A 25,707-nucleotide genomic window follows, 5' to 3' on the forward strand; every position below is an offset into this window, starting at 1 on the left:
ATTTGGTCAGGGTCACATCAAAGATGGTAGAGGGGAGAGCAAAGATGATAGAGGGGAGAGCAGGAGTCCAGGTCAGCCTCGGCTTTCCGGGCCGACAAAGCAGCCTGTAATTAAGCATAAAGAGAAAAAACAAAAACAAAACAAAAACAGACGAACAGGAAAATGATGTTGTTTGAAAATAATGTTGTTTTGGCTGTGTTATTCAGAGAGGGGCCAGGCCCTGTGTCAGCCTTCTCCCCCCCTTTTTTTTGTTTTTTTCTCACCATATAATCAAGTCATAACCCACCAAATTGACAGGACAACACAGGTACACGTTAAAATTCTTAAGATCATGTTTAATAATTCAAAAAAGGAATTTTATTTCATTCAATAATCACTTGTATTAATCAATCACAGGAAAACATGTCACAATTTGACTCTTTTAACCACTAAATTTGTTGTTTCATCACTGGTTTGTGATTTACCAGTGTCTGTCTTTTTGAAGTCAAGTTGTTGTCCTGCAACCCAGAGAGTTTATTTGTTAGTAGTGGATAAACTTTATCTTTTAACATCAGGTGTATGTTAAGTTTCGCTGCTTTAAGCTTGCTGGAAAATCTTCACGTGTTCATGAGTGTAAGCTGTTTCTTCATTGCGTGTATGTGCGTTTGTGGGTGGGTTATTTTAACTTTTTTCTCAAACGAGGCATTTCTCTAATTGTGTGTTTTTAATTTTGTTTCCCAAATTTTGATTTCCCACCTTAAATAACAGCATTCCATGTCTTCAGCCAGGAATTAGAGCTTGCTTGTGAGATTCAGGGACACATGGTGCCAAAAACAATTCAGTGAAAAACTTGCCTGAAAATTTCCAGTGATGGTAACCGATAACTGGAGGAGAAGATGTCCTTTAAGCTTCTTTTTCGGGTGGGGACAAAGTGAGAGGTCAAACTGTAAAATTTTGAGCCAGAGCTTGGCCTGTGTGTCGTCCCAATTTTGTTAATCTATCCTTTTGCTGCTGTACTCAGGTCTCCTGGTTGAGAGAAATCCACCTGTATTAAGAGACTAAAACATTCATTTACTATTTTTCTTAAAACATCCATTTGGTTCATCTGCCTAGATTTTACTCTCTCTCTTGGTGCATAGTTCACACAGTCAGGCAGTTGCCTTTTATGGGCATGCAAGTTTCCGGTCACTTACCCCCAGCAGCTGCGAAGCCGTCTCTCCCATATCAAAACTCAGCCAAACATTAAACATTCACCGTAGTCATTCAAAACTTTATTTGTAATATTATAATCAGCAAAATCAGCGTTTTAATTACAGGCATGTATCATTGTTTGCAAATCATACTTATAAAACTCAATAACACGCTAAACAGGAAGTCCTCTGTGGGCTTCACAGCAGCCACCTCATTTGCATGTTCACACACTATCTAAAAATAGCTCGCAGCGCTGCAGCGCGCTGTCGTCACACACACAGCCTCGTTTCACACTCAACTCTCTATTATATTTTACAAAGACGTCTTATATTTACAATCACTCTCAGGCCTGAAAGTTTTAGCGCCTACACAATTTTGACAAATTTAAGATAACGGATCCAACCGAAGAAAGTCCAACTTTTTTGTAATCAATTAAACAGTATCAGACTCTAACTGTATCTGGCCTCATCTCTAAAGTCACTAACTCAATTTACAGTGCCCAAAAAAGCGCAGATAAGGAGACTCTAACTCCTAGCTTGTTCCAGGATGCCCTGTACCCCACAGTCAAGCCCACTGAACTAACCCTGTTCGCCGACAGGTCAAGGTCGCGCGTCTGCGGCCAGGAGGGAGCGTAACCTCCGGGCTATGCGCCTCTTAGTGGACTCTAACCACCGTTCTAACAAAATTTATAATACTTTTAAACAACAGACAACACCCAAAAACAAGAGTATGACTGATGCAGATGCAACGTTATCGACATTTGAGACTCTCACTCGCAAAATGACCAATAGAAATGCAAACTTTAGACTAATCGAGACTCTAACTCACAAAATGACCAATTCCCTATCCAACTACCTGAGACTCTAACTCAGTATTATTTTCCTTTACCTTGGGACTCTAACCCAGTATTATTACCTTTACCTTAGTTCAAATTTCAACACTCATGAGATTTTTATCAAAATCAAAACAGGCCTTCACCAGTAATTTCAGTGAGTAAGCTTTTAATTTATACAGTCCAATTTGGCACAGTTTGGATTTACATTCAACAGGTTGTGCCTCACCTTTAGATATGCCGGCTTGCCCACTCACGTCAGACCACTGGCTTGTGCCTGCCCGTTCAACCACCTCGGACCGTCCAAACCTCCAAAACTTCCATCCCAATACCACAGGACGAGCCCCCAAAACTGTTACGGATTCAAATATTTGGAATGGATACAGGAGGAAAACCCAAAATAACAACACTGGTCCGGCCGGGTCAAGTCAAACGATGATTTAATGAACACACGCGTGGGAGATGGACACCATACAACAGACAGCATCAGATCTCAAAATGGTGGAGCCTTGATCAAACTCTTATAGCCTCTAGTGGCCCCCACCTAATCATAAAAGCCTAAACATTCACATTCTTTCTCTCACACGGCGCCTAAGCTACGACCTTGGCTCCCTGTTTATCTGCTCCTGATGAGATGGGGCAGTATGCTCTGTTCTCTTCTAATCAGACAAATAAGGCGATGACTTTCTGTGAACAATATTTTCTTATAACTCAGCAGTATAATGCATCACAAAACAATATCATTCATTCACAATAAATCAACAGTCTAATGTAATGCAAATCAGTTTATCAAATGTAATAGTTCTCACCTTCTTCTAATTCAGGAGCATAATGCAAACTAAAACTATATAATAATTCACAATCTTTAATTAGGGGTCTAACATGGCATAAAGTAATATCATAATCCCACACTATACGCAGGAGGAAGCTGCCATCTTTGCCACACCACAGCCTGTTGTGCTTCTGGCTGAAGCCTTATTCACCACACCAGGGCCAGTATTTCCTGTGAGGCAAGCTTTGCCACAATCATTGCCTGTGCTGCTGACTTAGGGTTAGGGTTAGGGTTAGGGTTTAGGGTAATGGATAAGGTTAGGGTTAGGGTTAGGGTTATGGATAGGATTAGGGTTAGGGTTAGGGTTAGGGTTATGGATAGGGTTAGGGTTTATGGTTTATGATTTAGGGTTAGGGTTAGGGTTTAGGGTAGTGATGGGTCGTTCGCGAACGAAATGGCTCTTAGAGCCGGCTCTTTGAAGTGAACGACGCGAGCCGGCTCCTTATTGGGAGCCGTGAGTTTTTTTTTTCTTTCTCTCACCCTCTCTCTCGCCCTTTTTTCCGCTTAACTCCGCATGCGCGGCCTGTACTTTGCGCTGGGCAGAGGGGGGGAGGGGCGTTAGTTACACTCGCAGTAGCACAGGAGCAGAGCCAGAGAGAAAGAGAGTGAGGGACAACAACGTCACATTAGAAAGGTATAGTAATCATCCACTATTTTCAGTTGCAGATGATAAAGGATTCAGAAATCATGCAGGCCCGTATGACAGAGAATGTGCATCTTCTTTTTGTTTTAATATTTTAATTTATATTTAATTGTGTTGTGGTTTGCAGTGTTTTGTGTTGTTTCACGTTAAATTTGTTTAAAAGGAAAAAGCTGAAAATTTAAATAGTTAAAAGTTTAAAATGTAAATAGTTGTTTTTTGTATTATATGATGTATTTATTACATTTTATGTGGAGTGAATAAATAAAGTATATTTATGGTGGACCTTAGAGACAAAGCACGTACAAACTCCAAAACACGTACAAACTCCTAAGTATGTACAAACTCCAAAATGCGTAAAAAATCCAAAACACGTAAAAACTCAGAAGCACGTACAAACTCCAAAACACGTAAAAACTCAGAAGCACGTACAAACTCCAAAACACGTAAAAACTCAGAAGCATGTACAAACTCCAAAACATGTAAAAACTCAGAAGCACGTACAAACTCCAAAACACGTACAAATGACAACAGAAGTGCTCCAGGTTTCTAGGGTGCAGTGTTGAGGTTTTGTTACCTAGTGGCTACACAAGCCAGGAAGTATTAACAACCGGATTTGGTGTGTGGTAGTAACAGGTAAATTAACTTTTTTTGTTAAATTATTTGAATAAATATGAGTGCTTGTCTATAACTACACAAACAATACACACATGTTTTCAATTGTGTAATTTAAGTGATCTGGGTAGCTCTGTTTTGGAAGTTCAGTAAACGCTAGAAATGTGTTTTGGAGTTTGTACGTGCATTTTGGAGTTTGTATATGCTTTAGAGTTTGTACGTGCTTTGTCTCTAGGGGCCATATATAAACATATATAAATAAAACCACTTTTTTTACATTAGTAATTCCTTTTCTGCATAATTTTATATTATTGTTAATGATTAAATAATTAAAGCAACAAAACAACCTGAAGAGCCGGTTCGGAGCCGAAAGAGCCGGCTCTTTTTAGTGAGCCGAGCCGAAAGAGCCGGATCTCTAAAAAGAGCCGGAAATCCCATCACTAGTTTAGGGTAATGGATAGGGTTTAGGGTTAGGGTTATGGATAGGGTTAGGGTTAGGGTTATGGATAGGGTTAGGGTTTATGGTTTATGGTTTAGGGTTAGGGTTAGGGTTAGGGATGAATTGGACAAAAATCATCCAAAACAAACTTTTTATTATTGTCGACTGTTTGAGTGGTGAGCAGTGAGTCTTTCCTCCGTAGGACAGTTGCTTAGAGTTGTAACTATACGCAGGAGGAAGCTGCCATCTTTGCCACACCACAGCCTGTTGTGCTTCTGGCTGAAGCCTTATTCACCACACCAGGGCCAGTATTTCCTGTGAGGCAAGCTTTGCCACAATCATTGCCTGTGCTGCTGACTTAGGGTTAGGGTTAGGGTTAGGTTTAGGGTAATGGATAAGGTTAGGGTTAGGGTTAGGGTTAGGGTTATGGATAGGATTAGGGTTAGGGTTAGGGTTAGGGTTATGGATAGGGTTAGGGTTTATGGTTTATGATTTAGGGTTAGGGTTAGGGTTTAGGGTAATGGATAGGGTTTAGGGTTAGGGTTATGGATAGGGTTAGGGTTAGGGTTATGGATAGGGTTAGGCTTTATGGTTTATGGTTTAGGGTTAGGGTTAGGGTTAGGGATGAATTGGACAAAAATAATCCAAAACAAACTTTTTATTATTGTCGACTGTTTGAGTGGTGAGCAGTGAGTCTTTCCTCTGTAGGACAGTTGCTTAGAGTTGTAACTATACGCAGGAGGAAGCTGCCATCTTTGCCACACCACAGCCTGTTGTGCTTCTGGCTGAAGCCTTATTCACCACACCAGGGCCAGTATTTCCTGTGAGGCAAGCTTTGCCACAATCATTGCCTGTGCTGCTGACTTAGGGTTAGGGTTAGGGTTAGGGTTTAGGGTAATGGATAGGGTTAGGGTTAGGGTTAGGGTTATGGATAGGGTTAGGGTTTATGGTTTATGGTTTAGGGTTAGGGTTAGGGTTAGGGATGAATTGGACAAAAATCATCCAAAACAAACTTTTTATTATTGTCGACTGTTTGAGTGGTGAGCAGTGAGTCTTTCCTCCGTAGGACAGTTGCTTAGAGTTGTAACTATACGCAGGAGGAAGCTGCCATCTTTGCCACACCACAGCCTGTTGTGCTTCTGGCTGAAGCCTTATTCACCACACCAGGGCCAGTATTTCCTGTGAGGCAAGCTTTGCCACAATCATTGCCTGTGCTGCTGACTTAGGGTTAGGGTTAGGGTTAGGGTTTAGGGTAATGGATAGGGTTAGGGTTAGGGTTATGGATAGGGTTAGGGTTTATGGTTTAGGGTTAGGGTTAGGGTTTAGGGTAATGGATAGGGTTAGGGTTGGGGTTAGGGTTATGGATAGGGTTAGGGTTAGGGTTATGGATAGGGTTAGGGTTTATGGTTTATGGTTTAGGGTTAGGGTTAGGGTTTAGGGTAATGGATAGGGTTAGGGTTAGGGTTATGGTTAGGGTTAGGGTTAGGGTTAGGGTTATGGATAGGGTTAGGGTTTATGGTTTATGGTTTAGGGTTAGGGTTAGGGTTTAGGGTAATGGATAGGGTTAGGGTTAGGGTTAGGGTTATGGATAGGGTTAGGGTTAGGGTTAGGGTTAGGGTTATGGATAGGGTTAGGGTTTATGGTTTATGGTTTAGGGTTAGGGTTAAGGTTAGGGATGAATTGGACAAAAATCATCCAAAACAAACTTTTTATTAGTGTCGACTGTTTGAGTGGTGAGCAGTGAGTAAGGGTTAGTGTTAGGGTTAGGGTTAGGGTTATGGATAGGGTTAGGGTTAGGGTTAGGGTTATGGATAGGGTTAGGGTTTATGGTTTATGGTTTAGGGTTAGGGTTAGGGTTAGGGATGAATTGGACAAAAATCATCCAAAACAAACTTTTTATTATTGTCGACTGTTTGAGTGGTGAGCAGTGAGTCTTTCCTCCGTAGGACAGTTGCTTAGAGTTGTAACTATACGCAGGAGGAAGCTGACATCTTTGCCACACCACAGCCTGTTGTGCTTCTGGCTGAAGCCTTATTCACCACACCAGGGCCAGTATTTCCTGTGAGGCAAGCTTTGCCACAATCATTGCCTGTGCTGCTGACTTAGGGTTAGGGTTAGGGTTAGGGTTTAGGGTAATGGATAAGGTTAGGGTTAGGGTTAGGGTTATGGATAGGGTTAGGGTTAGGGTTATGGATAGGGTTAGGGTTTATGGTTTATGGTTTAGGGTTAGGGTTAGGGTTAGGGTTATGGATAGGGTTAGGGTTAGGGTTAGGGTTATGGATAGGGTTAGGGTTTATGGATTATGGTTTAGGGTTAGGGTTAGGGTTAGGGATGAATTGGACAAAAATCATCCAAAACACACTTTTTATTATTGTCGACTGTTTGAGTGGTGAGCAGTGAGTCTTTCCTCCGTAGGACAGTTGCTTAGAGTTGTAACTATACGCAGGAGGAAGCTGCCATCTTTGCCACACCACAGCCTGTTGTGCTTCTGGCTGAAGCCTTATTCACCACACCAAGGCCAGTATTTCCTGTGAGGCAAGCTTTGCCACAATCATTGCCTGTGCTGCTGACTTAGGGTTAGGGTTAGGGTTAGGGTTTAGGGTAATGGATAGGGTTAGGGTTAGGGTTATGGATAGGGTTAGGGTTTATGGTTTATGGTTTAGGGTTAGGGTTAGGGTTAGGGTTTAGAGTAATGGATAGGGTTAGGGTTGGGGTTAGGGTTAGGGTTATGGATAGGGTTAGGGTTAGGGTTAGGGTTATGGATAGGGTTAGGGTTTATGGTTTATGGTTTAGGGTTAGGGTTAGGGTTAGGGATGAATTGGACAAAAATCATCCAAAACAAACTTTTTATTATTGTCGACTGTTTGAGTGGTGAGCAGTGAGTCTTTCCTCCGTAGGACAGTTGCTTAGAGTTGTAACTATACGCAGGAGGAAGCTGCCATCTTTGCCACACCACAGCCTGTTGTGCTTCTGGCTGAAGCCTTATTCATCACACCAGGGCCAGTATTTCCTGTGAGGCAAGCTTTGCCACAATCATTGCCTGTGCTGCTGACTTAGGGTTAGGGTTAGGGTTAGGGTTAGGGTTTAGGGTAATGGATAGGGTTAGGGTTAGGGTTAGGGTTATGGATAGGGTTAGGGTTTATGGTTTATGGTTTAGGGTTAGGGTTAGGGTTTAGGGTAATGGATAGGGTTAGGGTTGGGGTTAGGGTTATGGATAGGGTTAGGGTTAGGGTTAGGGTTATGGATAGGGTTAGGGTTTATGGTTTATGGTTTAGGGTTAGGGTTAGGGTTAGGGATGAATTGGACAAAAATCATCCAAAACAAACTTTTTATTATTGTCGACTGTTTGAGTGGTGAGCAGTGAGTCTTTCCTCCGTAGGACAGTTGCTTAGAGTTGTAACTATACGCAGGAGGAAGCTGCCATCTTTGCCACACCACAGCCTGTTGTGCTTCTGGCTGAAGCCTTATTCATCACACCAGGGCCAGTATTTCCTGTGAGGCAAGCTTTGCCACAATCATTGCCTGTGCTGCTGACTTAGGTTTAGGGTTAGGGTTAGGGTTTAGGGTAATGGATAGGGTTAGGGTTAGGGTTAGGGTTATGGTTAGGGTTAGGGTTAGGGTTATGGATAGGGTTAGGGTTTATGGTTTATGGTTTATGGTTTAGGGTTAGGGTTAGGGTTAGGGATGAATTGGACAAAAATCATCCAAAACAAACTTTTTATTAGTGTCGACTGTTTGAGTGGTGAGCAATGAGTAAGGGTTAGGGTTAGGGTTAGGGTTATGGATAGGGTTAGGGTTAGGGTTAGGGTTATGGATAGGGTTAGGGTTTATGGTTTAGGGTTAGTGTTAGGGTTAGGGTTAGGGTTATGGATAGGGTTAGGGTTAGGGTTAGGGTTAGGGTTATGGATAGGGTTAGGGTTTATGGGTTAGGGTTTAGGGTTAGGGTTAGGGCTAGGGATGAATTGGACAAAAATCATCCAAAACAAACTTTTTATTAGTGTCGACTGTTTGAGTGGTGAGCAGTGAGTCTTTCCTCCGTAGGACAGTTGCTTAGAGTTGTAACTATACGCAGGAGGAAGCTGCCATCTTTGCCACACCACAGCCTGTTGTGCTTCTGGCTGAAGCCTTATTCACCACACCAGGGCCAGTATTTCCTGTGAGGCAAGCGTTGCCACAATCATTGCCTGTGCTGCTGACTTAGGGTTAGGGTTAGGGTTAGGGTTTAGGGTAATGGATAGGGTTAGGTTTAGGGTTAGGGTTATGGATAGGGTTAGGGTTAGGGTTAGGGTTAGGGATAGGGATAGGGTTAGGGTTTATGGTTTATGGTTTAGGGTTAGGGTTAGGGTTTAGGGTAATGGATAGGGTTAAGGTTAGGGTTATGGATAGGGTTAGGGTTAGGGTTAGGGTTAGGGTTATGGATAGGGTTAGGGTTTATGGTTTATGGTTTATGGTTAGGGTTAGGGTTAGGGATGAATTGGACAAAAATCATCCAAAACAAACTTTTTATTAGTGTCGACTGTTTGAGTGGTGAGCAGTGAGTAAGGGTTAGTGTTAGGGTTAGGGTTAGGGTTATGGATAGGGTTAGGGTTAGGGTTAGGGTTAGGGTTATGGATAGGGTTAGGGTTTATGGTTTATGGTTTAGGGTTAGGGTTAGGGTTAGGGATGAATTGGACAAAAATCATCCAAAACAAACTTTTTATTATTGTCGACTGTTTGAGTGGTGAGCAGTGAGTCTTTCCTCCGTAGGACAGTTGCTTAGAGTTGTAACTATACGCAGGAGGAAGCTGACATCTTTGCCACACCACAGCCTGTTGTGCTTCTGGCTGAAGCCTTATTCACCACACCAGGGCCAGTATTTCCTGTGAGGCAAGCTTTGCCACAATCATTGCCTGTGCTGCTGACTTAGGGTTAGGGTTAGGGTTAGGGTTTAGGGTAATGGATAAGGTTAGGGTTAGGGTTAGGGTTATGGATAGGCTTAGGGTTAGGTTTATGGATAGGGTTAGGGTTTATGGTTTATGGTTTAGGGTTAGGGTTAGGGTTAGGGTTAGGGTTATGGATAGGGTTAGGGTTAGGGTTAGGGTTAGGGTTATGGATAGGGTTAGGGTTTATGGATTATGGTTTAGGGTTAGGGTTAGGGTTAGGGATGAATTGGACAAAAATCATCCAAAACACACTTTTTATTATTGTCGACTGTTTGAGTGGTGAGCAGTGAGTCTTTCCTCCGTAGGACAGTTGCTTAGAGTTGTAACTATACGCAGGAGGAAGCTGCCATCTTTGCCACACCACAGCCTGTTGTGCTTCTGGCTGAAGCCTTATTCACCACACCAAGGCCAGTATTTCCTGTGAGGCAAGCTTTGCCACAATCATTGCCTGTGCTGCTGACTTAGGGTTAGGGTTAGGGTTTAGGGTAATGGATAGGGTTAGGGTTAGGGTTATGGATAGGGTTAGGGTTTATGGTTTATGGTTTAGGGTTAGGGTTAGGGTTAGGGATGAATTGGACAAAAATCATCCAAAACAAACTTTTTATTATTGTCGACTGTTTGAGTGGTGAGCAGTGAGTCTTTCCTCCGTAGGACAGTTGCTTAGAGTTGTAACTATACGCAGGAGGAAGCTGCCATCTTTGCCACACCACAGCCTGTTGTGCTTCTGGCTGAAGCCTTATTCATCACACCAGGGCCAGTATTTCCTGTGAGGCAAGCTTTGCCACAATCATTGCCTGTGCTGCTGACTTAGGGTTAGGGTTAGGGTTTAGGGTAATGGATAGGGTTAGGGTTAGAGTTAGGGTTATGGTTAGGGTTAGGGTTAGGGTTATGGATAGGGTTAGGGTTTATGGTTTATGGTTTAGGGTTAGGGTTAGGGTTAGGGATGAATTGGACAAAAATCATCCAAAACAAACTTTTTATTAGTGTCGACTGTTTGAGTGGTGAGCAATGAGTAAGGGTTAGGGTTAGGGTTATGGATAGGGTTAGGGTTTATGGTTTATGGTTTAGGGTTAGGTTTAGGGTTAGGGATGAATTGGACAAAAATCATCCAAAACAAACTTTTTATTATTGTCGACTGTTTGAGTGGTGAGCAGTGAGTCTTTCCTCCGTAGGACAGTTGCTTAGAGTTCTAACTATACGCAGGAGGAAGCTGCCATCTTTGCCACACCACAGCCTGTTGTACTTCTGGCTGAAGCCTTATTCATCACACCAGGGCCAGTATTTCCTGTGAGGCAAGCTTTGCCACAATCATTGCCTGTGCTGCTGACTTAGGGTTAGGGTTAGGGTTAGGGTTTAGGGTAATGGATAGGGTTAGGGTTAGGGTTATGGATAGGGTTAGGGTTAGGGTTATGGTTAGGGTTAGGGTTAGGGTTAGGGTTATGGATAGGGTTAGGGTTTATGGTTTATGGTTTAGGGTTAGGGTTAGGGTTTAGGGTAATGGATAGGGTTAGGGTTAGGGTTAGGGTTATGGATAGGGTTAGGGTTAGGGTTAGGGTTATGGATAGGGTTAGGGTTTATGGTTTATGGTTTAGGGTTAGGGTTAGGGTTAGGGATGAATTGGACAAAAATCATCCAAAACAAACTTTTTATTAGTGTCGACTGTTTGAGTGGTGAGCAGTGAGTAAGGGTTAGTTTTAGGGTTAGGGTTAGGGTTATGGATAGGGTTAGGGTTAGGGTTAGGGTTAGGGTTATGGATAGGGTTAGGGTTTATGGTCTATGGTTTAGGGTTAGGGTTAGGGTTAGGGATGAATTGGACAAAAATCATCCAAAACAAACTTTTTATTATTGTCGACTGTTTGAGTGGTGAGCAGTGAGTCTTTCCTCCGTAGGACAGTTGCTTAGAGTTGTAACTATACGCAGGAGGAAGCTGACATCTTTGCCATACCACAGCCTGTTGTGCTTCTGGCTGAAGCCTTATTCACCACACCAGGGCCAGTATTTCCTGTGAGGCAAGCTTTGCCACAATCATTGCCTGTGCTGCTGACTTAGGGTTAGGGTTAGGGTTAGGGTTTAGGGTAATGGATAAGGTTAGGGTTAGGGTTAGGGTTATGGATAGGGTTAGGGTTAGGGTTATGGATAGGGTTAGGGTTTATGGTTTATGGTTTAGTGTTAGGGTTAGGGTTAGGGTTAGGGTTATGGATAGGGTTAGGGTTTATGGATTATGGTTTAGGGTTAGGGTTAGGGTTAGGGATGAATTGGACAAAAATCATCCAAAACACACTTTTTATTATTGTCGACTGTTTGAGTGGTGAGCAGTGAGTCTTTCCTCCGTAGGACAGTTGCTTAGAGTTGTAACTATACGCAGGAGGAAGCTGCCATCTTTGCCACACCACAGCCTGTTGTGCTTCTGGCTGAAGCCTTATTCACCACACCAAGGCCAGTATTTCCTGTGAGGCAAGCTTTGCCACAATCATTGCCTGTGCTGCTGACTTAGGGTTAGGGTTAGGGTTAGGGTTTAGGGTAATGGATAGGGTTAGGGTTAGGGTTATGGATAGGGTTAGGGTTTATGGTTTATGGTTTAGGGTTAGGGTTAGGGTTTAGGGTAATGGATAGGGTTAGGGTTGGGGTTAGGGTTATGGATAGGGTTAGGGTTAGGGTTAGGGTTATGGATAGGGTTAGGGTTTATGGTTTATGGTTTAGGGTTAGGGTTAGGGTTAGGGATGAATTGGACAAAAATCATCCAAAACAAACTTTTTATTATTGTCGACTGTTTGAGTGGTGAGCAGTGAGTCTTTCCTCCGTAGGACAGTTGCTTAGAGTTGTAACTATACGCAGGAGGAAGCTGCCATCTTTGCCACACCACAGCCTGTTGTGCTTCTGGCTGAAGCCTTATTCACCACACCAAGGCCAGTATTTCCTGTGAGGCAAGCTTTGCCACAATCATTGCCTGTGCTGCTGACTTAGGGTTAGGGTTAGGGTTAGGGTTTAGGGTAATGGATAGGGTTAGGGTTAGGGTTAGGGTTATGGTTAGGGTTAGGGTTAGGGTTATGGATAGGGTTAGGGTTTATGGTTTATGGTTTATGGTTTAGGGTTAGGGTTAGGGTTAGGGATGAATTGGACAAAAATCATCCAAAACAAACTTTTTATTAGTGTCGACTGTTTGAGTGGTGAGCAATGAGTAAGGGTTAGGGTTAGGGTTAGGGTTATGGATAGGGTTAGGGTTAGGGTTAGGGTTATGGATAGGGTTAGGGTTTATGGTTTATGGTTTAGGGTTAGGGTTAGGGTTAGGGATGAATTGGACAAAAATCATCCAAAACAAACTTTTTATTATTGTCGACTGTTTGAGTGGTGAGCAGTGAGTCTTTCCTCCGTAGGACAGTTGCTTAGAGTTCTAACTATACGCAGGAGGAAGCTGCCATCTTTGCCACACCACAGCCTGTTGTGCTTCTGGCTGAAGCCTTATTCACCACACCAGGGCCAGTATTTCCTGTGAGGCAAGCTTTGCCACAATCATTGCCTGTGCTGCTGACTTAGGGTTAGGGTTAGGGTTAGGGTTTAGGGTAATGGATAAGGTTAGGGTTAGGGTTAGGGTTATGGATAGGGTTAGGGTTAGGGTTAGGGTTATGGATAGGGTTAGGGTTTATGGTTTAGGGTTAGTGTTAGGGTTAGGGTTAGGGTTAGGGTTATGGATAGGGTTAGGGTTAGGGTTAGGGTTAGGGTTAGGGTTATGGATAGGGTTAGGGTTTATGGGTTAGGGTTTAGGGTTAGGGTTAGGGCTAGGGATGAATTGGACAAAAATCATCCAAAACAAACTTTTTATTAGTGTCGACTGTTTGAGTGGTGAGCAGTGAGTCTTTCCTCCGTAGGACAGTTGCTTAGAGTTGTAACTATACGCAGGAGGAAGCTGCCATCTTTGCCACACCACAGCCTGTTGTGCTTCTGGCTGAAGCCTTATTCACCACACCAGGGCCAGTATTTCCTGTGAGGCAAGCTTTGCCACAATCATTGCCTGTGCTGCTGACTTAGGGTTAGGGTTAGGGTTAGGGTTTAGGGTAATGGATAGGGTTAGGTTAGGGTTAGGGTTATGGATAGGGTTAGGGTTAGGGTTAGGGTTAGGGATAGGGATAGGGTTAGGGTTTATGGTTTATGGTTTAGGGTTAGGGTTAGGGTTTAGGGTAATGGATAGGGTTAAGGTTAGGGTTATGGATAGGGTTAGGGTTAGGGTTAGGGTTAGGGTTATGGATAGGGTTAGGGTTTATGGTTTATGGTTTATGGTTAGGGTTAGGGTTAGGGATGAATTGGACAAAAATCATCCAAAACAAACTTTTTATTAGTGTCGACTGTTTGAGTGGTGAGCAGTGAGTAAGGGTTAGTGTTAGGGTTAGGGTTATGGATAGGGTTAGGGTTAGGGTTAGGGTTAGGGTTAGGGTTAGGGTTTATGGTTTATGGTTTAGGGTTAGGGTTAGGGTTAGGGATGAATTGGACAAAAATCATCCAAAACAAACTTTTTATTATTGTCGACTGTTTGAGTGGTGAGCAGTGAGTCTTTCCTCCGTAGGACAGTTGCTTAGAGTTGTAACTATACGCAGGAGGAAGCTGACATCTTTGCCACACCACAGCCTGTTGTGCTTCTGGCTGAAGCCTTATTCACCACACCAGGGCCAGTATTTCCTGTGAGGCAAGCTTTGCCACAATCATTGCCTGTGCTGCTGACTTAGGGTTAGGGTTAGGGTTAGGGTTTAGGGTAATGGATAAGGTTAGGGTTAGGGTTAGGGTTATGGATAGGGTTAGGGTTAGGGTTATGGATAGGGTTAGGGTTTATGGTTTATGGTTTAGGGTTAGGGTTAGGGTTAGGGTTATGGATAGAGTTAGGGTTAGGGTTAGGGTTATGGATAGGGTTAGGGTTTATGGATTATGGTTTAGGGTTAGGGTTAGGGTTAGGGATGAATTGGACAAAAATCATCCAAAACACACTTTTTATTATTGTCGACTGTTTGAGTGGTGAGCAGTGAGTCTTTCCTCCGTAGGACAGTTGCTTAGAGTTGTAACTATACGCAGGAGGAAGCTGCCATCTTTGCCACACCACAGCCTGTTGTGCTTCTGGCTGAAGCCTTATTCACCACACCAAGGGCCAGTATTTCCTGTGAGTCAAGCTTTGCCACAATCATTGCCTGTGCTGCTGACTTAGGGTTAGGGTTAGGGTTAGGGTTTAGGGTAATGGATAGGGTTAGGGTTAGGGTTATGGATAGGGTTAGGGTTTATGGTTTATGGTTTAGGGTTAGGGTTAGGGTTTAGGGTAATGGATAGGGTTAGGGTTAGGGTTAGGGTTATGGATAGGGTTAGGGTTAGGGTTAGGGTTATGGATAGGGTTAGGGTTTATGGTTTATGGTTTAGGGTTAGGGTTAGGGTTAGGGATGAATTGGACAAAAATCATCCAAAACAAACTTTTTATTATTGTCGACTGTTTGAGTGGTGAGCAGTGAGTCTTTCCTCCGTAGGACAGTTGCTTAGAGTTGTAACTATACGCAGGAGGAAGCTGCCATCTTTGCCACACCACAGCCTGTTGTGCTTCTGGCTGAAGCCTTATTCATCCACACCAGGGCCAGTATTTCCTGTGAGGCAAGCTTTGCCACAATCATTGCCTGTGCTGCTGACTTAGGGTTAGGGTTAGGGTTAGGGTTTAGGGTAATGGATAGGGTTAGGGTTAGGGTTAGGGTTAGGGTTATGGTTAGGGTTAGGGTTAGGGTTATGGATAGGGTTAGGGTTTATGGTTTATGGTTTAGGGTTAGGGTTAGGGTTAGGGATGAATTGGACAAAAATCATCCAAAACAAACTTTTTATTAGTGTCGACTGTTTGAGTGGTGAGCAATGAGTAAGGGTTAGGGTTAGGGTTAGGGTTAGGGTTATGGATAGGGTTAGGGTTAGGGTTAGGGTTAGGGTTATGGATAGGGTTAGGGTTTATGGTTTATGGTTTAGGGTTAGGGTTAGGGTTAGGGATGAATTGGACAAAAATCATCCAAAACAAACTTTTTATTATTGTCGACTGTTTGAGTGGTGAGCAGTGAGTCTTTCCTCCGTAGGACAGTTGCTTAGAGTTGTAACTATACGCAGGAGGAAGCTGCCATCTTTGCCACACCACAGCCTGTTGTGCTTCTGGCTGAAGCCTTATTCACCACACCAGGGCCAGTATTTCCTGTGAGGCAAGCTTTGCCACAATCATTGCCTGTGCTGCTGACTTAGGGTTAGGGTTAGGGTTAGGGTTTAGGGTAATGGATAGGGTTAGGGTTAGGGTTATGGATAGGGTTAGGGTTAGGGTTAGGGTTATGGATAGGGTTAGGGTTTATGGTTTATGGTTTAGGGTTAGGGTTAGGGTTTAGGGTAATGGATAGGGTTAGGGTTAGGGTTAGGGTTATGGTTAGGGTTAGGGTTAGGGTTAGGGTTATGGATAGGGTTAGGGTTTATGGTTTATGGTTTAGGGTTAGGGTTAGGGTTTAGGGTAATGGATAGGGTTAGGGTTAGGGTTAGGGTTATGGATAGGGTTAGGGTTAGGGTTAGGGTTATGGATAGGGTTAGGGTTTATGGTTTATGGTTTAGGGTTAGGGTTAGGGTTAGGGATGAATTGGACAAAAATCATCCAAAACAAACTTTTTATTAGTGTCGACTGTTTGAGTGGTGAGCAGTGAGTAAGGGTTAGTGTTAGGGTTAGGGTTAGGGTTATGGATAGGGTTAGGGTTAGGGTTAGGGTTATGGATAGGGTTAGGGTTTATGGTTTATGGTTTAGGGTTAGGGTTAGGGTTAGGGATGAATTGGACAAAAATCATCCAAAACAAACTTTTTATTATTGTCGACTGTTTGAGTGGTGAGCAGTGAGTCTTTCCTCCGTAGGACAGTTGCTTAGAGTTGTAACTATACGCAGGAGGAAGCTGACATCTTTGCCACACCACAGCCTGTTGTGCTTCTGGCTGAAGCCTTATTCACCACACCAGGGCCAGTATTTCCTGTGAGGCAAGCTTTGCCACAATCATTGCCTGTGCTGCTGACTTAGGGTTAGGGTTAGGGTTAGGGTTTAGGGTAATGGATAAGGTTAGGGTTAGGGTTAGGGTTATGGATAGGGTTAGGGTTAGGGTTATGGATAGGGTTAGGGTTTATGGTTTATGGTTTAGGGTTAGGGTTAGGGTTAGGGTTAGGGTTAGGGTTATGGATAGGGTTAGGGTTAGGGTTAGGGTTATGGATAGGGTTAGGGTTTATGGATTATGGTTTAGGGTTAGGGTTAGGGATGAATTGGACAAAAATCATCCAAAACAAACTTTTTATTATTGTCGACTGTTTGAGTGGTGAGCAGTGAGTCTTTCCTCCGTAGGACAGTTGCTTAGAGTTGTAACTATACGCAGGAGGAAGCTGCCATCTTTGCCACACCACAGCCTGTTGTGCTTCTGGCTGAAGCCTTATTCACCACACCAGGGCCAGTATTTCCTGTGAGGCAAGCTTTGCCACAATCATTGCCTGTGCTGCTGACTTAGGGTTAGGGTTAGGTTTAGGGTTTAGGGTAATGGATAGGGTTAGGGTTATTGGTTATGGATAGGGTTAGGGTTAGGGTTATGGATAGGGTTAGGGTTTATGGTTTATGGTTTAGGGTTAGGGTTAGGGTTTAGGGTAATGGATAGGGTTAGGGTTAGGGTTAGGGTTAGGGTTATGGATAGGGTTAGGGTTAGGGTTAGGGTTAGGGCTATGGATAGGGATTAGGGTTTATGGTTTATGGTTTAGGGTTAGGGTTAGGGTTAGGGATGAATTGGACAAAAATCATCCAAAACAAACTTTTTATTATTGTCGACTGTTTGAGTGGTGAGCAGTGAGTCTTTCCTCCGTAGGACAGTTGCTTAGAGTTGTAACTATACGCAGGAGGAAGCTGCCATCTTTGCCACACCACAGCCTGTTGTGCTTCTGGCTGAAGCCTTATTCACCACACCAGGGCCAGTATTTCCTGTGAGGCAAGCTTTGCCACAATCATTGCCTGTGCTGCTAACTTAGGGTTAGGGTTAGGTTTAGGGTTTAGGGTAATGGATAGGGTTAGGGTTATTGGTTATGGATAGGGTTAGGGTTAGGGTTATGGATAGGGTTAGGGTTTATGGTTTATGGTTTAGGGTTAGGGTTAGGGTTTAGGGTAATGGATAGGGTTAGGGTTAGGGTTAGGGTTAGGGTTATGGATAGGGTTAGGGTTAGGGTTAGGGTTAGGGCTATGGATAGGGATAGGGATAGGGTTTATGGTTTATGGTTTAGGGTTAGGGTTAGGGTTAGGGTTAGGGATGAATTGGACAAAAATCATCCAAAACAAACTTTTTATTATTGTCGACTGTTTGAGTGGTGAGCAGTGAGTCTTTCCTCCGTAGGACAGTTGCTTAGAGTTGTAACTATACGCAGGAGGAAGCTGCCATCTTTGCCACACCACAGCCTGTTGTGCTTCTGGCTGAAGCCTTATTCACCACACCAGGGCCAGTATTTCCTGTGAGGCAAGCTTTGCCACAATCATTGCCTGTGCTGCTGACTTAGGGTTAGGGTTAGGGTTTAGGGTAATGGATAGGGTTAGGGTTAGGGTTAGGGTTATGGTTAGGGTTAGGGTTAGGGTTATGGATAGGGTTAGGGTTTATGGTTTATGGTTTAGGGTTAGGGTTAGGGTTAGGGATGAATTGGACAAAAATCATCCAAAACAAACTTTTTATTAGTGTCGACTGTTTGAGTGGTGAGCAATGAGTAAGGGTTAGGGTTAGGGTTAGGGTTATGGATAGGGTTAGGGTTAGGGTTAGGGTTATGGATAGGGTTAGGGTTAGGGTTAGGGTTATGGATAGGGTTAGGGTTAGGGTTAGGGTTAGGGTTAGGGTTTAGGGTAATGGATAGGGTTAGGGTTAGGGTTATGGATAGGGTTAGGGTTAGGGTTATGGATAGGGTTAGGGTTTATGGTTTATGGTTTAGGGTTAGGGTTAGGGTTTAGGGTAATGGATAGGGTTAGGGTTAGGGTTAGGGTTATGGTTAGGGTTAGGGTTAGGGTTAGGGTTATGGATAGGGTTAGGGTTTATGGTTTATGGTTTATGGTTTAGGGTTAGGGTTAGGGTTTAGGGTAATGGATAGGGTTAGGGTTAGGGTTAGGGTTATGGATAGGGTTAGGGTTAGGGTTAGGGTTATGGATAGGGTTAGGGTTTATGGTTTATGGTTTAGGGTTAGGGTTAGGGTTAGGGATGAATTGGACAAAAATCATCCAAAACAAACTTTTTATTAGTGTCGACTGTTTGAGTGGTGAGCAGTGAGTAAGGGTTAGGGTTAGGGTTAGGGTTATGGATAGGGTTAGGGTTAGGGTTAGGGTTATGGATAGGGTTAGGGTTTATGGTTTATGGTTTAGGGTTAGGGTTAGGGTTAGGGATGAATTGGACAAAAATCATCCAAAACAAACTTTTTATTATTGTCGACTGTTTGAGTGGTGAGCAGTGAGTCTTTCCTCCGTAGGACAGTTGCTTAGAGTTGTAACTATACGCAGGAGGAAGCTGCCATCTTTGCAACACCACAGCCTGTTGTGCTTCTGGCTGAAGCCTTATTCACCACACCAGGGCCAGTATTTCCTGTGAGGCAAGCTTTGCCACAATCATTGCCTGTGCTGCTGACTTAGGGTTAGGGTTTAGGGTGATGGATAGGGTTAGGGTTTATGGTTTATGGTTTAGGGTTAGGGTTAGGGTTAGGGTTAGGGTTATGGATAGGGTTAGGGTTAGGGTTAGGGTTAGGGTCATGGATAGGGTTAGGGTTTATGGTTTATGGTTTAGGGTTAGGGTTAGGGTTAGGGATGAATTGGACAAAAATCATCCAAAACAAACTTTTTATTAGTGTCGACTGTTTGAGTGGTGAGCAGTGAGTCTTTCCTCCGTAGGACAGTTGCTTAGAGTTGTAACTATACGCAGGAGGAAGCTGTCATCTTTGCCACACCACAGCCTGTTGTGCTTCTGGCTGAAGCCTTATTCACCACACCAGGGCCAGTATTTCCTGTGAGGCAAGCTTTGCCACAATCATTGCCTGTGCTGCTGACTTAGGGTTAGGGTTAGGATTAGGGTTTAGGTTAATGGATAGGGTTAGGATTAGGGTTATGGATAGGGTTAGGGTTAGGGTTAGGGTTATGGATAGGGTTAGGGTTTATGGTTTATGGTTTAGGGTTAGGGTTAGGGTTTAGGGTAATGGATAGGGTTAGGGTCAGGGTTAGGGTTATGGATAGGGTTAGGGTTAGGGTTAGGGTTAGGGTTATGGATAGGGTTAGGGTTTATGGTTTATGGTTTAGGGTTAGGGTTAGGGTTAGGGATGAATTGGACAAAAATCATCCAAAACAAACTTTTTATTAGTGTCGACTGTTTGAGTGGTGAGCAGTGAGTAAGGGTTAGGGTTAGGGTTAGGGTTATGGATAAGGTTAGGGTTAGGGTTAGGGTTAGGGTTATGGATAGGGTTAGGGTTTATGGTTTATGGTTTAGGGTTAGGGTTAGGGTTAGGGATGAATTGGACAAAAATCATCCAAAACAAACTTTTTATTATTGTCGACTGTTTGAGTGGTGAGCAGTGAGTCTTTCCTCCGTAGGACAGTTGCTTAGAGTTGTAACTATACGCAGGAGGAAGCTGCCATCTTTGCCACACCACAGCCTGTTGTGCTTCTGGCTGAAGCCTTATTCACCACACCAGGGCCAGTATTTCCTGTGAGGCAAGCTTTGTCACAATCATTGCCTGTGCTTCTGACTTAGGGTTAGGGTTAGGGTTAGGGTTTAGGGTAATGGATAAGGTTAGGGTTAGGGTTAGGGTTATGGATAGGGTTAAGGTTAGGGTTAGGGTTAGGGTTATGGATAGGGTTAGGGTTTATGGTTTATGGTCTAGGGTTAGGGTTAGGGTTAGGGTTAGGGTTATGGATAGGGTTAGGGTAGGGTTAGGGTTATGGATAGGGTTAGGGTTTATGGTTTATGGTTTAGGGTTAGGGTTAGGGTTAGGGATGAATTGGACAAAAATCATCCAAAACAAACTTTTTATTATTGTCGACTGTTTGAGTGGTGAGCAGTGAGTCTTTCCTCCGTAGGACAGTTGCTTAGAGTTGTAACTATACGCAGGAGGAAGCTGCCATCTTTGCCACACCACAGCCTGTTGTGCTTCTGGCTGAAGCCTTATTCACCACACCAGGGCCAGTATTTCCTGTGAGGCAAGCTTTGCCACAATCATTGCCTGTGCTGCTGACTTAGGGTTAGGGTTAGGTTTAGGGTTTAGGGTAATGGATAGGGTTAGGGTTATTGGTTATGGATAGGGTTAGGGTTTATGGTTTATGGTTTAGGGTTAGGGTTAGGGTTTAGGGTAATGGATAGGGTTAGGGTTAGGGTTAGGGTTAGGGTTATGGATAGGGTTAGGGTTAGGGTTAGGGTTAGGGCTATGGATAGGGATAGGGTTTATGGTTTATGGTTTAGGGTTAGGGTTAGGGTTAGGGATGAATTGGACAAAAATCATCCAAAACAAACTTTTTATTATTGTCGACTGTTTGAGTGGTGAGCAGTGAGTCTTTCCTCCGTAGGACAGTTGCTTAGAGTTGTAACTATACGCAGGAGGAAGCTGCCATCTTTGCCACACCACAGCCTGTTGTGCTTCTGGCTGAAGCCTTATTCACCACACCAGGGCCAGTATTTCCTGTGAGGCAAGCTTTGCCACAATCATTGCCTGTGCTGCTAACTTAGGGTTAGGGTTAGGTTTAGGGTTTAGGGTAATGGATAGGGTTAGGGTTATGGTTATGGATAGGGTTAGGGTTAGGGTTATGGATAGGGTTAGGGTTTATGGTTTATGGTTTAGGGTTAGGGTTAGGGTTTAGGGTAATGGATAGGGTTAGGGTTAGGGTTAGGGTTAGGGTTATGGATAGGGTTAGGGTTAGGGTTAGGGCTATGGATAGGGATAGGGATAGGGTTTATGGTTTATGGTTTAGGGTTAGGGTTAGGGTTAGGGTTAGGGATGAATTGGACAAAAATCATCCAAAACAAACTTTTTATTATTGTCGACTGTTTGAGTGGTGAGCAGTGAGTCTTTCCTCCGTAGGACAGTTGCTTAGAGTTGTAACTATACGCAGGAGGAAGCTGCCATCTTTGCCACACCACAGCCTGTTGTGCTTCTGGCTGAAGCCTTATTCACCACACCAGGGCCAGTATTTCCTGTGAGGCAAGCTTTGCCACAATCATTGCCTGTGCTGCTGACTTAGGGTTAGGGTTAGGGTTAGGGTTTAGGGTAATGGATAGGGTTAGGGTTAGGGTTAGGGTTATGGTAGGTTAGGGTTAGGGTTAGGGTTATGGATAGGGTTAGGGTTTATGGTTTATGGTTTAGGGTTAGGGTTAGGGTTAGGGATGAATTGGACAAAAATCATCCAAAACAAACTTTTTATTAGTGTCGACTGTTTGAGTGGTGAGCAGTGAGTAAGGGTTAGGGTTAGGGTTAGGGTTATGGATAGGGTTAGGGTTAGGGTTAGGGTTATGGATAGGGTTAGGGTTTATGGTTTATGGTTTAGGGTTAGGGTTAGGGTTAGGGATGAATTGGACAAAAATCATCCAAAACAAACTTTTTATTATTGTCGACTGTTTGAGTGGTGAGCAGTGAGTCTTTCCTCCGTAGGACAGTTGCTTAGAGTTGTAACTATACGCAGGAGGAAGCTGCCATCTTTGCCACACCACAGCCTGTTGTGCTTCTGGCTGAAGCCTTATTCATCACACCAGGGCCAGTATTTCCTGTGAGGCAAGCTTTGCCACAATCATTGCCTGTGCTGCTGACTTAGGGTTAGGGTTAGGGTTAGGGTTTAGGGTAATGGATAGGGTTAGGGTTAGGGTTATGGATAGGGTTAGGGTTAGGGTTATGGATAGGGTTAGGGTTTATGGTTTATGGTTTAGGGTTAGGGTTAGGGTTTAGGGTAATGGATAGGGTTAGGGTTAGGGTTAGGGTTATGGTTAGGGTTAGGGTTAGGGTTAGGGTTATGGATAGGGTTAGGGTTTATGGTTTATGGTTTATGGTTTAGGGTTAGGGTTAGGGTTTAGGGTAATGGATAGGGTTAGGGTTAGGGTTAGGGTTATGGATAGGGTTAGGGTTAGGGTTAGGGTTATGGATAGGGTTAGGGTTTATGGTTTATGGTTTAGGGTTAGGGTTAGGGTTAGGGATGAATTGGACAAAAATCATCCAAAACAAACTTTTTATTAGTGTCGACTGTTTGAGTGGTGAGCAGTGAGTAAGGGTTAGGGTTAGGGTTAGGGTTAGGGTTATGGATAGGGTTAGGGTTTATGGTTTATGGTTTAGGGTTAGGGTTAGGGTTAGGGATGAATTGGACAAAAATCATCCAAAACAAACTTTTTATTATTGTCGACTGTTTGAGTGGTGAGCAGTGAGTCTTTCCTCCGTAGGACAGTTGCTTAGAGTTGTAACTATACGCAGGAGGAAGCTGACATCTTTGCCACACCACAGCCTGTTGTGCTTCTGGCTGAAGCCTTATTCACCACACCAGGGCCAGTATTTCCTGTGAGGCAAGCTTTGCCACAATCATTGCCTGTGCTGCTGACTTAGGGTTAGGGTTAGGGTTAGGGTTTAGGGTAATGGATAAGGTTAGGGTTAGGGTTAGGGTTATGGATAGGGTTAGGGTTAGGGTTATGGATAGGGTTAGGGTTTATGGTTTATGGTTTAGGGTTAGGGTTAGGGTTAGGGTTATGGATAGGGTTAGGGTTAGGGTTAGGGTTATGGATAGGGTTAGGGTTTATGGATTATGGTTTAGGGTTAGGGTTAGGGATGAATTGGACAAAAATCATCCAAAACACACTTTTTATTATTGTCGACTGTTTGAGTGGTGAGCAGTGAGTCTTTCCTCCGTAGGACAGTTGCTTAGAGTTGTAACTATACGCAGGAGGAAGCTGCCATCTTTGCCACACCACAGCCTGTTGTGCTTCTGGCTGAAGCCTTATTCACCACACCAGGGCCAGTATTTCCTGTGAGGCAAGCTTTGCCACAATCATTGCCTGTGCTGCTGACTTAGGGTTAGGGTTAGGGTTAGGGTTTAGGGTAATGGATAGGGTTAGGGTTAGGGTTAGGGTTATGGTTAGGGTTAGGGTTAGGGTTAGGGTTATGGATAGGGTTAGGGTTTATGGTTTATGGTTTAGGGTTAGGGTTAGGGTTAGGGATGAATTGGACAAAAATCATCCAAAACAAACTTTTTATTAGTGTCGACTGTTTGAGTGGTGAGCAATGAGTAAGGGTTAGGGTTAGGGTTAGGGTTATGGATAGGGTTAGGGTTAGGGTTAGGGTTATGGATAGGGTTAGGGTTTATGGTTTATGGTTTAGGGTTAGGGTTAGGGTTAGGGATGAATTGGACAAAAATCATCCAAAACAAACTTTTTATTATTGTCGACTGTTTGAGTGGTGAGCAGTGAGTCTTTCCTCCGTAGGACAGTTGCTTAGAGTTGTAACTATACGCAGGAGGAAGCTGCCATCTTTGCCACACCACAGCCTGTTGTGCTTCTGGCTGAAGCCTTATTCACCACACCAGGGCCAGTATTTCCTGTGAGGCAAGCTTTGCCACAATCATTGCCTGTGCTGCTGACTTAGGGTTAGGGTTAGGGTTAGGGTTTAGGGTAATGGATAAGGGTTAGGGTTAGGGTTAGGGTTATGGATAGGGTTAGGGTTAGGGTTAGGGTTATGGATAGGGTTAGGGTTTATGGTTTAGGGTTAGGGTTAGGGTTAGGGTTAGGGTTATGGATAGGGTTAGGGTTAGGGTTAGGGTTAGGGTTATGGATAGGGTTAGGGTTTATGGTTTATGGTTTAGGGTTAGGGTTAGGGTTAGGGATGAATTGGACAAAAATCATCCAAAACAAACTTTTTATTATTGTCGACTGTTTGAGTGGTGAGCAGTGAGTCTTTCCTCCGTAGGACAGTTGCTTAGAGTTGTAACTATACGCAGGAGGAAGCTGCCATCTTTGCCACACCACAGCCTGTTGTGCTTCTGGCTGAAGCCTTATTCACCACACCAGGGCCAGTATTTCCTGTGAGGCAAGCTTTGCCACAATCATTGCCTGTGCTGCTGACTTAGGGTTAGGGTTAGGGTTAGGGTTTAGGGTAATGGATAGGGTTAGGGTTAGGGTTAGGGTTATGGATAGGGTTAGGGTTAGGGTTAGGGTTAGGGTTATGGATAGGGTTAGGGTTTATGGTTTATGGTTTAGGGTTAGGGTTAGGGTTTAGGGTAATGGATAGGGTTAGGGTTAGGGTTAGGGTTATGGATAGGGTTAGGGTTAGGGTTAGGGTTATGGATAGGGTTAGGGTTAGGGTTTATGGTTTATGGTTTAGGGTTAGGGTTAGGGTTAGGGATGAATTGGACAAAAATCATCCAAAACAAACTTTTTATTAGTGTCGACTGTTTGAGTGGTGAGCAGTGAGTCAGGGTTAGGGTTAGGGTTAGGGTTATGGATAGGGTTAGGGTTAGGGTTAGGGTTATGGATAGGGTTAGGGTTTATGGTTTATGGTTTAGGGTTAGGGTTAGGGTTAGGGATGAATTGGACAAAAATCATCCAAAACAAACTTTTTATTATTGTCGACTGTTTGAGTGGTGAGCAGTGAGTCTTTCCTCCGTAGGACAGTTGCTTAGAGTTGTAACTATACGCAGGAGGAAGCTGACATCTTTGCCACACCACAGCCTGTTGTGCTTCTGGCTGAAGCCTTATTCACCACACCAGGGCCAGTATTTCCTGTGAGGCAAGCTTTGCCACAATCATTGCCTGTGCTGCTGACTTAGGGTTAGGGTTAGGGTTAGGGTTTAGGGTAATGGATAAGGTTAGGGTTAGGGTTAGGGTTATGGATAGGGTTAGGGTTAGGGTTAGGGTTATGGATAGGGTTAGGGTTTATGGTTTATGGTTTAGGGTTAGGGTTAGGGTTAGGGTTATGGATAGGGTTAGGGTTAGGGTTAGGGTTATGGATAGGGTTAGGGTTTATGGTTTATGGTTTAGGGTTAGGGTTAGGGTTAGGGATGAATTGGACAAAAATCATCCAAAACAAACTTTTTATTAGTGTCGACTGTTTGAGTGGTGAGCAGTGAGTCTTTCCTCCGTAGGACAGTTGCTTAGAGTTGTAACTATACGCAGGAGGAAGCTGCCATCTTTGCCACACCACAGCCTGTTGTGCTTCTGGCTGAAGCCTTATTCACCACACCAGGGCCAGTATTTCCTGTGAGGCAAGCTTTGCCACAATCATTGC

General features: G+C 43.8%; 1 long non-coding RNA gene across 2 annotated transcripts in view; it reads left to right on the forward strand.

Annotated features, from left to right (window-relative positions):
- LOC146523428 (uncharacterized) overlaps positions 1–25,707 on the forward strand; it is a 63,445-nt gene that overhangs the window by 8,544 nt on the left and 29,194 nt on the right. The window contains exons 2-6 of one of the 2 annotated variants that reach the window (XR_014872293.1): positions 6,765–7,610; positions 8,409–8,459; positions 13,052–13,106; positions 13,144–13,206; positions 24,138–24,212. This is a non-coding gene — a long non-coding RNA (uncharacterized LOC146523428). Of the gene's footprint in view, positions 1–6,002; positions 6,022–6,764; positions 7,611–8,408; positions 8,460–13,051; positions 13,107–13,143; positions 13,207–24,137; positions 24,213–25,707 lie in introns of those variants that run through there. The other variant, XR_014872289.1, reaches the window with a different exon arrangement.

Source organism: Neolamprologus multifasciatus, chromosome 3, assembly GCF_963576455.1.
Source record: "Neolamprologus multifasciatus chromosome 3, fNeoMul1.2, whole genome shotgun sequence".
Taxonomy (NCBI): domain Eukaryota; kingdom Metazoa; phylum Chordata; class Actinopteri; order Cichliformes; family Cichlidae; genus Neolamprologus; species Neolamprologus multifasciatus.